The following is a 12,287-nucleotide window of genomic DNA, read 5'->3' on the forward strand; positions in this document are numbered from 1 at the left end:
AAAATAAGTGATGTATACGTGAAGTATGCTGTTTAAAAACCAGGTTTTATGTTTATGCAACTTAAGAGCAAAACAAAGTATGTAGGGGGGATTAATTGACGTCTGACGTGAAGTTGTCAAGTTTTTCATTCAATATTGTGGAGGGCTATATTTTGTTAGAGATTGTATTTAAGTGTCCATCATCCAGCTTTATTATAAGAGGATTTTGGTTAGTCATGCAACTAGAATAATAATTCGCCTAAAAATTGAGCAGCAGATGCTACGATTTGCTGATGATATAGTAATTCTAGCCGAGAGTAAAAAGGATTTAGAAGAAACAATGAATGGCATAGATGAAGTCCTACACAAGAACTATCGCATGAAAATAAATACAAAACAAAAGTAATGAAATGTATTAGAAATAACAAAGATGGACCAATGAATGTGAAAATAGGAGGAGAAAAGATTATGGAGGTAGAAGAATTTTGTTATTTTGAAAGTAGAATTGCTAGAGATGGACGAAGCAGGAGCGATATAAAATGCCAAATAGCACAAGCGAAACGAGCCTTCAGTCAGAAATATAATTTGTTAACATCAAAAATTAATTTAAATGTCAGGAAAACATTTTTAAAGTATGTGTTTGGAGTGTCGCTTTATATGGAAGTGAAGCTTGGACAATCGGATTATCTGAGAAGAAAAGATTTGAAGCTTTTGAAATGTGGTGCTATAGGAGAATGTTCAAAATCAGATGGGTGGATAAAGTGACAAATGAAGAGGTATTGCGGCAAATAGATGAAGAAAGAAGCATTTGGAAAAATATAGTTAAAAGAAGAGACAGACTTATATAGGCCACATACTAAGGCATCCTGGAATAGTCGCTTTAATGTTGGAAGGACAGGTAGAAGGAAAAAATTGTGTAGGCAGGCCACGTTTGGAATATGTAAAACAAATTGTTAGGGATGTAGGATGTAGGGGGTATACTGAAATGAAACGACTAGCACTAGATAGGGAATCTTGGAGAGCTGCATCAAACCAGTCAAACGACTGAAGACAAAAAAAAATGACGTACAAAATTTGTAATGAAATCAAAAACTGTTTAAAAAGATTTCTAGTAATAAAGACCATCCCTTTTGGAACATTAAGCAAAAAGTGTGAATACTGAACTATGTGTTTTAACAATATTATAATTGAACTTTCATAATATCTTAACAACAGGATGATAAGTAGTTGTGAAAGAAAGAGGAAAAGTAACCGCATACTGCTTCACAGTAAAGCAGCTGTAAGCGCCACAAGTACAATGTGGGGACAAAATTTCATGCTTAAATTTAACAACTAAACTCTTCCTTAACTATCAAAAATGATCTCTCCCTGTTTTAATGCACTTTTTCTTATAACCATTTTCCATCTGTTCAGTAAAACACACACACAACACATACACTACATTGCATCAAATATACTATACAGATTACAACTTATACCCTTACACAGCAACCTAACAACATCTTACACTCTCTTCTTACACTCACACTTGGTAATGTTGTGACACCTTATGAAATGCAGCTGTAACCCAAGGTGGAACTATCATCGTGATAGGTGGAGGCTGTATATAGTGTCTCAAATGATGTCCTCTGGGTCCCAGGGTGAAGTGTATGAAGCCCTAGCTCCAGTATGTGTGTACTCCACTGAAGTGGTCTATTATATTGCTGGCACTCGTGGGAATCATATGTGAGTCCCAATCAAAAATCTTTTGGTGGTTGTTTGTCCAATTGAAAAAAACAACTCAGGAGCTTAAAATGACTTTGACCTGCCTTGACAGCTGAAGATGTGTCAGGAGGTAATGAAACGATAGATAAAACAAAGACTACTAAATTATCAATAATATGGTTTATTGTAGTTGAGTATAAGGAAGAAGGTAGATCATTCATTTGCGAAGGTTTCACCTTTTTTAATACATAAGTATGTTGTTACAGCTTGTGGCTGTAACTGTGTCAGTTAAAAAACAGGATTGGCACTATATTGAATAAGGTGAGTGATGACAGAGTCTGAAGCTATTAGGTGAAGCCCTTAGGTTCATTGGGATGGACGATATGGTGGAGCCATATAATATCCTAAATACCAGCAAGGGAGTGTTCTTTTGCTCTGATTAGGCTGGTATTGAACCATCAGAAATATCAAGAACTGTCACCACAGTCAGTCAGTTAGTTATGTTCGGAGGATAATGAGGAAGGAGAATGGTGTTGTCTGCCAACATTACTTATAACTTTTTCTACCCGACGGTCCCTGAGTGAATTAAAATAGGCTATTTCTCTATCTGCGTGTGACCATATATACCAAACTCCAGGTGGTGCTTCCAGTGTCAGGGTTTTGGTTACATCAAAATTGGTTGCATAAATGAACAAGAGTTTGTGCGAGTTGCAGCTGTAGGGACATGATGATAGTGCATGCACTGAAGCTGAAAAGTGTATAAATTTTAAGACTTAACATTCAGCAAGGTTTCTAGAATGCCCCCTTTATAAGAAAAAAAGGCTATATTAAGAATTATTACTGAACAGAGAGTGCCTTTTCCTGTGGCTTGATTGGAATACGGAAAATCCCGTACAGCCTGGTGTTAGTTTTGTCTAGGCTCTTTCTAACAAAAAAAAGAGAAGAAGTTTGCATCATGCATAGAACTAACCAAATTGATCCAAACTTTCTAGGACCAGGTAAAATCCCTCACTTCTGATATTGGAGTGTTGAATACAGGCAAGAAAATTTGATATTTTTGGTGGAAAGGCAGCATTGGTTCGCTGAAAAACCACTTCAATTGGTACATCAAACAATAAAATTCTCACTGTACAACTGTGCAGCAAACTAGTAAGATTTCAATGCAGGTATCTACAAAAAAGGTACAGTTTCTCCAGCCTCCCAGGCTTCCAAATCCCTATCACCATCTTGAGATATCTGGCAGATGAAGTGTCCAAAGAAATAAAGCACTTCCTTAAAGTCTTAAATACTAAGAATAACCAGATAATATTTGATAAATAATCAGCAAGCAGTGTTTTAAATTAGAAAAAACTAATTTTATTTGTACAAACATTATTTATTGGAATGTTTGCAGCCTCCATTCTCGACATGATGGTATTGAAATCCTACTAAAGAATGAAAATCCTATAATACCTAATACCTTGTCTGAGGAAACTCGCCTCTCTCCCCAGGATGTAGTGTTTTTTCACCAATATGTCTGCAAGAGATGCGACCATCGCGCTGAGGGTAGAGGACGAGAAGTTGTGGCTATTTTCTTAAAGGAAATCATATTGCATTCACACAGATTCCACTGGATAAAAACATTCCTACAGTCTCAGTAAAGATATTGGCACCATTTAAAATGTAATATCTGCAACTTATATGTTAGTCCAAATTCTGATGCTAGTGAGGTTGTTCTGTCCAAACCTTTTTCACAGATTACCCTGCTTATTAATTGATGAATTAAACGCCCGTCACTATTCTTGGAGCTTATCATCATGTTCTTCCTGAGGCGCTATAGTTGTTTGACTGATACAGGCAGAACTTGGAGTTTTGATTGTTGAACGATGGGTCATACATGTTTATGTCATCTTCATCAGGTACATTTTTGTGCGTTGATCAGTCGTAGTGTTCAGTATCTCTTCTTCCTCAACTTGCATGTCCATGTTTACAAAAATGTTTTTGGAAGTGATCACAGATTGGTTGTTACATCTGTCAGTAATAGTGATTTGTCTCTTAGTCAGCCATGGAGATAGGTGGTTGGGAAAGCGGACCAGATTAGGTGTAAAGATCCTTTAGTTAACGTGACAAGAGTAGTAGCAAGATCAAAAAGTTTACACATCTGATACTCCATAGTCCAGGTGAATATATTCCTCTAATATCTCAAAAGCCAAGGTGGCTCGCTGTTCCTTGGTGGTAAGATGTCTGCAAAGTGCACTAAGCTATCATCGCAGGACTCTTATATAATTTCACTCAAGAAGACTTATGACAGAATTGCTGTGTGCCTTATGGAATGCGAGAGCAATATGCTGTTGGGTGTTTCGGTGTGCTAAATGGAAATCATGGCTAAATTATGTAAACATAATTTTTGGGACAACACTATCATCTGTTGTATAGAGAAAAATTCAGGCCATATGAGGATCGCAACAATCTCTGCAGCCAATTGAACTGGAATGCAACGTCATTCTGTCATTGCGCCAATGGATGTGGTGAACACATTTGAAAACTTGTTTAGATCAGTTTCACTTATATCATCATATTGTGCTGAGGTGTAAGTTGCAGGTAGAAAGTTTGTGCCATTTGTTATCAGAAATTCGCAGAATTAATTAAACATTCCTTTTTCTTTTTATGAGCTAAGGTATGTCTTGAATAATTCCTCTGACACTTCCCCTGGAAATGGTAATATCAGGCTCATTATGTTATCTTATCTCCCGGATACTGCATTACATCTATTTACAGTAATATGTTTTCTGACTAGGTTTTTTCCAAATTCTTGATCAGAAGCATTGGTGATTTCTGTACTTAAACCTGTTAAAGGTAAATCATGCCTTTCAAGTTATTTCCCTAACTTCTTAACCAGTACCCTATGCAAGTTAATGGAACGAATGGTAAACTGTCATCTAGTGTGGTACTTTGAGAGACCCTGATTGGTCCTGATCAGTGCGGTTCACACCAAAGTAGATTGATCATGTAGATCCTGGAATCTGTTATTCAAAATGCCCTCCAACTTCATCCACACCTGGTTGCTGTATTTTTTGATTTGCAAAAGGCATATGACACAGCTTAGAGGAGAGGAAACCTAAATACGCTGCATGCATGGTGCATAAAAGGGAATCTTCTTGCATTTATCAATGGTTTCCTGAATAGTTGTTTCTCCTGAGTTCGATTTGGAATGACGGTAACCGAAAGTTTCACACTAAATAACAAAGTACTACAGGGAAGTGTCACCTTGTTTCCCATAGCCATAAATAGTACAACAGACTGCATGCAGAAACCCATTAATGCATTCATTATTTGTAGATGATTTTTCAATTTATGTTACATATAGAACTTCAGCTACCTGAGAGACTGCTTCAGAACAGAATAACCCATTTAGAATCATGGTTTAAAACCACTGGATTCATCTTTTCCCTGGAGAAAATTAATGCATTTCTTTACCTGCTTGGAGGGATCATGTTGACTCTCAACTATTTTTTTATATGGTGAACCAGTTGAACCGTGCACATGGTTTAGACTTCTAGGATTACGGTTTGACCAACAACTGATATGGGTAACACATTAAAAGAAGCTGCATGATGAAAGTTCTATCTAATACTCGTTGGGGAGCTGACCATGTGTGGATGTTGAACACTTCTCCAAGCTGTGCTCCATTCCCGCTTAGACTATGGTTGCTTGGCTTATTCATCTGTAAGAACCACTGCTCTAGAGATGCTTGATGCAGTCCACCATTCATTTATATATATTGCTACAGTTGTGTTTCGTTCAAGCCATGTATATGGTCAGTCTACTAGAGGATAGTGGTGAGCCATCTCTTTGGAGTAGTTGAAACCAAATAATCTGTTCCTATGTAGTCCACATTAAAGCCCAATCAAATCATCCTACCTTTGATGCAATGTTCTCTAACCCACATCTTAATCGATATCAGGAGAAAATCTGTTGCTCTGCTAGGCATCAGAGCTCAGGACCTTTTATCTCTAAACTTACCGTTATCTCCCGTTCTTACTGTTATTCAATGTTGTTGACTTTCTCGGGTAAATTACTGCTTTTCTCTATACACAAAAAATGTACATGAATCTGGTTATCTGACAAGAAAAATGTTATAATATTGTAAATAACATGGATCCTGATGTTGTAGTTTATACAGACAACTCTAAATATAACTGTTGGTTGTGCTTTTATGGTTGCAATAGAACATACATGTTTGCCTTTCCCTGCATCATCAGTGTTTTCGTTGCGGAGATGTGTGCTACTTAATATAAATGTAAGGCTTTAAATATAATTAGCCCGACATATTGACATTTACTTTTCAGTTCAGATCCTATTAGTGTCTTGCCGGTGATTAGGACATCTACTATAAACAACCTGTTTGTGAAATACAGCAGTCAACTGCGTAATTTAACTATGAGCTTCTGCTGGAACCCCCCCAGCCATATTGGAATTTTAGGCAATGAGTGCTCTTGACAGTGAGGCAAAAGAGGCTTGTTTGCAGCCTTTTTCACTAATCGCGTTGTTTCTGATCTTGTCTTTTTTTTAGAAGAGGGTGGCTCATGACAGATGGCAAAATGAAATTATATGCTACTTAACGACAATAAACTTTATCTAGTTAAGAACACTGCCATTGTGGGACTCGTCATCCAGGAGTAGCTGTTGAGTGGTGGTTATTATTTGCCATTTGCAAATAAGGCATACAGACTCATGGACATCTTCTGTCTTGGACCAATGCACCAGTTTGTGTTCGCTGTGACTGTCATCTGATAGTATACAACATACTTGTGGACTGTACCTGTTAAGGTTTTCAGGATTGGCATCACGCATGTATGACTGCACTAAACTCTTCACACAGGCTGTGGCTGGGTAAACTTGTTTTAGAATTTTATTGTTTGAGTACTTACATCGTGTTAATGCAACTAATAAATTTTTTTTGACATGTGCTGCACTATATTGCTTTAAAATGAATATTTGCACTATTGATAGGTTACAGTGAACAGCTGGAAATAGAGAGAATAAAATCATGTTATCAACATTCTAAAACTAGGTTTTGTAAGTTTTGTGGAACTTTGGTTAATAAACATGACCGATTTGTCGCATTTGTGTCCAGGATTTATTTCTTCTTGTTAAAGCTGTAATAACGCCCAAAATTATTGAACATACTGCGAATGAAACAAACACATATTACACCCAAGCCTCTGATCAAACTGATTTTGTTCATTCAAATTTACAATGATGTAAACCAGCTTACATAGATCAACTGAATATATTTTTTAGTTTAACCATGCTTATGCCGAGAAATAAGAACAATTCTATAAAAGAATACTATTCAACAGACAGGCTATTCCAGACAGTGGTATACACAGATTGGTTGAAACAGAATGATACTGTTGGCTGCACTTTTATTGTTAATGACTGAACCTGTATGTTTGGTCTACCTGATATAATAGTTGTTTTTACTGCTGAACTGTATGCTATAAATAAGGCTTTGAATAACATTAATCCTAAGTACCGTCGTAAACTTATTTGTATCGATTTGTGTAGTGCTCTCCGAGCCTTAGAAAATTTTTATTCCAGGCATCCTATCGTCACTGAAATGAACAATCGTTGACTTGAACCATTGCAACTCATGCTAAAGAGACACGTGTAGTCAACCGTCCTTCACTACCTGTGTTACTGCTTCTAACTTTATTAACTGTGTGAAACACACTGTTCATGCCAAGTGGCAAGATGACTGGATGGCTACATTAGATAACAAACTGGCATATTAAAAGTTCTGTGTTGCCATGAGACTCCTCATACTTTGCTTTAATACTCCTTTAGTATGCTTCATTCTGCCAATAATAAAGATCAATCGCCCGGTTTCCATCTTTTCAAAATTAACGAATTATTAGATAAATTTAAAAAAAGTTTTCAAATGTGTTTTTTTCTTTTCAAAATATAGTAATTGATAAGTCCTTAGTTTTGTTCAAAGGAAAGTTTAATTTTGTTTATGTTTATTTGGAAAATTGTGTTTTAAAATTTGTTAAAAAGAAATAGTTTTAAATTTTAAATGAATTAAAATAATATTCATTCCTAATGTTTATAAAGTGATAAATCAAACAGAGAATGACTACATAAAGATGAGTAATTTTAATAAAATAACTCAGTCTGAGAATGAATTAGGATTTACAGTATGTTAGTCCTGAAAAGGTTAATGAGGTATTGTGTCAGAAATTTAAAGTAGGAGCTAATACCCGTAATATTTTAGGTATCAGTATGGCAATGTTATCCAGTGTCTTGTTTCTTAAAAAAAAAGCAATCATGTGTATCTATATTCCCATATTTGATTATTCTTATAATATGTTTCCCTCATGAATGCCATTTATGTGAATTTTAATATTGTTAATACTGTCTTTATTTTGGTTTTATTTTGCATTTAGTGTATGTCATAGGCGTTTTTGATCTGTTTAACTTTTAAGGTAAATTTTAATTGTTAATTAATTACTATAGTAATTTTGTGGCTGGGCAGGTGCTGACAATGACTCCTCATTTTACACCCTGATATAAAAAAAAACAATTGTCTATATCATCAGAATTAGTTCAGCACCAGGGTATTTTTAATACGCATATTTTATTTATCGTTTGAACTTCAGAATCTTTTCTTTTGTGATTATCTTTTTTTTAATTTAAAATTTATGCAGTATTATGAAATTCATTCAGTTGAATGAATTTACTAAATATTTCTGATTGGAAAATTTAAGTTTTAATATTTACTAAAAAGAAAATTGAAGACTGTTTATTAGTATCATCAGTACAATGAATACAAGCATAAGCTGTTGAAATCAAGATAGCACAATGATCTCCATCCCTTTTTGAAAGGAATCTGTGATATTGATATATGACTATTTTTTGGCTATTCCCTATTTTCTTCAAAGCTGATTATTCATATTTGCATTAAAAGTAGGTAAGTTTCTGTATTTTATACTTTACCTTTATGTAGTCTGGATAGGCTATGAATAGGTATTTAATTTATCCAGATCATGTCTGGTCCAATCCAGCCAGATGAGTGGAGTTAAACTATTAGTGGAAAAAAAATTTCATATTAAGGCAAACGATAGATCTTAGCTTTTATTAAAGGTAAAGCCAAATTTTTTTGAAAGGCTATCAGATTATCAAGAATATTTTTAAAAACTATCAACAACACAAAAAACTTTGTTCTTAAACATATATATGCAATAATTTTTTATATAATCTGTTACAACATTGAGTGAGGGCACCAACAATAAAATATGTGAAAAATTGGGTACTTTCTATGCATAATTTGCCATACATTTTGTAGGTTTTTTACTCATAAATTGAAACTTTTAAGAATTGCCAAGAAATAAAGCAAGTTTAAATGTAATTTGAGTAGAATTTGTATGTGAAGTTGTTAGCAAGACAGCTCTTTGAATTTATATTTTTTCTTTTGTGACTATTACTAACTATAATGTATTAATAATATAAGTACAGGATGTAACATAAATTATTCAGTGCATTTTAGGTGTTAATTAAAAACAACAAAGTAATGTGCTTGTATGTTGTTTTATTGTTGAACAAGGTATTTCGTTTCAAACAGTTTATTTACAATACTTATTAACTTTAAACAGTTCCACAAGATCACCTTTTGTGGCTGGTAAAGTGTCTAGACAATATTCAGTTTCATGCCACACATTATGAAGAATATCTGGAGTTATTCCATTAATTACACCTCCAATTCTTCTTTTTACATTGATGTTGATACCTTTTTGCTTATACCATGTCTGACAAACCTCCAAAGAAAGAAATCAAGTTGTGACACTTAAGGGATTGAGGGGACCAGATAATTGGCCCATATAGCCAATCTATCATTGAGGTAATTGTTCATGTAGGTGGTCTCTATTTTGTAACCTCAGTGTGGTGGGGCGCCATCTTGAAAGTAAATGTTGGTTGCCGATGTTCAATTTGTGGTAGTGCACACTCCTGTAACGTGTTTAGGTAACTAGCACCAGTAATTGTTGGCTTGGCGAAGAAGAATGGTCCGATCAGTTCACAAGTAGTCAATGCACACACTGTTAATTTTCAGGCTATATGTTGTCAAACAGCATGAGGGTTCTTGTTTTCTAAATCTGATAATTATGACAGTTAATGTGATCAGAAACATGGAAGATAGCTTCATCAGAGAAGAGAAAGGCATTACCTTTGTTCAATTTATCAAGAATGTCCATTGAAAAATTGTAACGGCCCGATTTATCGTCAACTTCAATTGTCTGCCGACTGAATTTAGTATGCATGAAGTTTTTGGTGCGTGTGTAGAACCTTCTCACTTCTCAATTGTGGTATTCCCAGTTCTAAACTAGCATGTCTAATGTATTTACTCGGGCTTTTCTGGAAAAATTTCAGAGACGAGAGGTCTGCCAGCATGTTTTTTGTGTTCTACACTTCCTGTATCCTTAAACATTTAATAGAATATTTGAAGGATCAAGGCCATACTGTAAATGAAAATGTCCACTAATAGTAATAACAGATCCATTTTCATGAAATCATATAATATGCACATTCTTATCTCCTGCACGGCAGCCTGCTTAACGGATGATGCCCTCTTTTGTTACACATGTGCTGGTATGCTCATTCAAGGAGATCAGTAACTAATATCTATGCTAATGTTTGAAAAAATCAATGTGTATTTCTTTGCTTTGTTCATTCTTTATTAACACCAAAAATGCACTGCTGAATAATTTATGTTCACTTGTATATTAACTGTATATTTAAATATAAATAAATGCATATATTGTAATATATTAATACATTCAAGAAAAAAAAGAATAAGGAATAGTTTTTTTAACCAAATAATGCTTTACATAAATGATTAAATAAAAACATTTTTATTTTAAACCTGATAAGTTACAAAGAAATACACAAATTTCAGATGATTTTCATCATTGAAATCATTTTGTTCCATCTGATTCAAATTTTTACTTTTTTTGCTTATTTTAAATTAAAAATGGTATTTACAAATTATTTTATAAATAATTTTAAAAAAACATTTCTAAAATATAAATTTTTTAAAATGAATTTTCTCTTTTTTCTAATAGCTTATATTTCTAAAGATTACTTTTTATTCCAAATAAAATTTTAGTACTACCCAATTTGTAATACTTATTTTATGCATGTTGGTACTTATTTTTATTATGTACATTTTTACTGGATCGTGCATAAATTGTAATCTGGATACACTTAATCACCTTCTGTGAGAAGGTAGGAAGAATTAACAACTCTTGACTTCTGACTTAGCATACCTAAATGCCCTTCTTGGATTGATATGTTACTACTATTATGCATTACACATCATCCTCAATTGCTTACTGATTATTTCATCTGATGGTTGGATTAATTAGGGCTTCATACTATACACAATTAATTATGTACTTTTGAGGAGATTATGAATCCCAGCTCAACTTTATAGATGCTTCAGCCTAACGGCTGCTCCTATCAGATAGTAAAAATGAGTCCCCAAAGGGTGTCCAAATCAGTCCGAATGCAATCCTCAACTAGACATCAAAGATGCGCTGGCCTGTTCTTTTTATTCCAGCATTCTCAACATAGAGAACCTAGCTAGTCAGTGCTACACTCATAGAACCAATAATGGATTTAAAAAATAGTAGAGAAAGGAAGGACAAATCTACCCATCAGGGTAGATAGGAATTCTTTTCTGTCTTACTGAATATGATTGTATTCATATGTCCTGTAAGAAACACCCAGAAAATTCATAGAAAAAATGAGTATGGATTTTTAAATATGTTAATACTACTATATATTTAATACAACAAAGCTTCATCTATTTACAAGATCTCATCTGGTCTTCTACTATTACAATAAGATATTAAGCCACTCATACTCAAATCCCTAAATCAGTCCATATGCAATCATCTACCAGACATCAAAGATGCATTGGCCTGTTCTTTTAATTCTAGAATTCTCAACATAGAGAACCTAGCTAGTCAGTGTTACACTCATAGAACCAATAATGGAATTGAAAAAGAGTAAAGAAAGGACAACCTATCCATCAGAGTGGATTGGAATAATTTTCTGTCTTTCTGAAGACCAATCCAGAAAATCCAAAATATCCAATCCTGAAGAACATATCCAGAAAATTCATAGAAAAAATGAAATTGGATTTTTAAATATATTTAATACCACAAAACTTCATCTGTGTACAAGATCTCATCTGATCTTGAACAGATAATATGTAATACAATAATAGATACAGATAATATGAATAGAACAGATGAGATCTGTTCAAGATTTATTAACAGGGTGTAATAAACTAGCTAGTCAATCTGACTTGCCATCTGTTCATAATTGTAATGTGAAATAGGAATGACTGTCTTTAGTAAAGGCAAAATAATTGGCATTTCAAGAAATTTAAAACCAAAAAATATTTTTCCGAGAATTTGATCTAGTTTTCAGAAAAAAATACATGTATTGTCTGGGATTTATAATTTTTTAATTCACAAAAACCCACTTTTGACCCTTCAACCCTTAATACAAAAATTACCCCTGTCTGATATTTAGACTCATAAGTTTCTTAAATTTCCTGC

General features: G+C 34.0%; 1 protein-coding gene across 2 annotated transcripts in view; it reads left to right on the forward strand.

Annotated features, from left to right (window-relative positions):
- Top1 (DNA topoisomerase 1) overlaps positions 1 to 12,287 on the forward strand; it is a 118,844-nt gene that overhangs the window by 20,084 nt on the left and 86,473 nt on the right. The gene's annotated exons all lie outside the window — the stretch shown is intronic.

This window comes from Lycorma delicatula, chromosome 2 (assembly GCF_047948215.1).
Source record: "Lycorma delicatula isolate Av1 chromosome 2, ASM4794821v1, whole genome shotgun sequence".
NCBI lineage: Eukaryota > Metazoa > Arthropoda > Insecta > Hemiptera > Fulgoridae > Lycorma > Lycorma delicatula.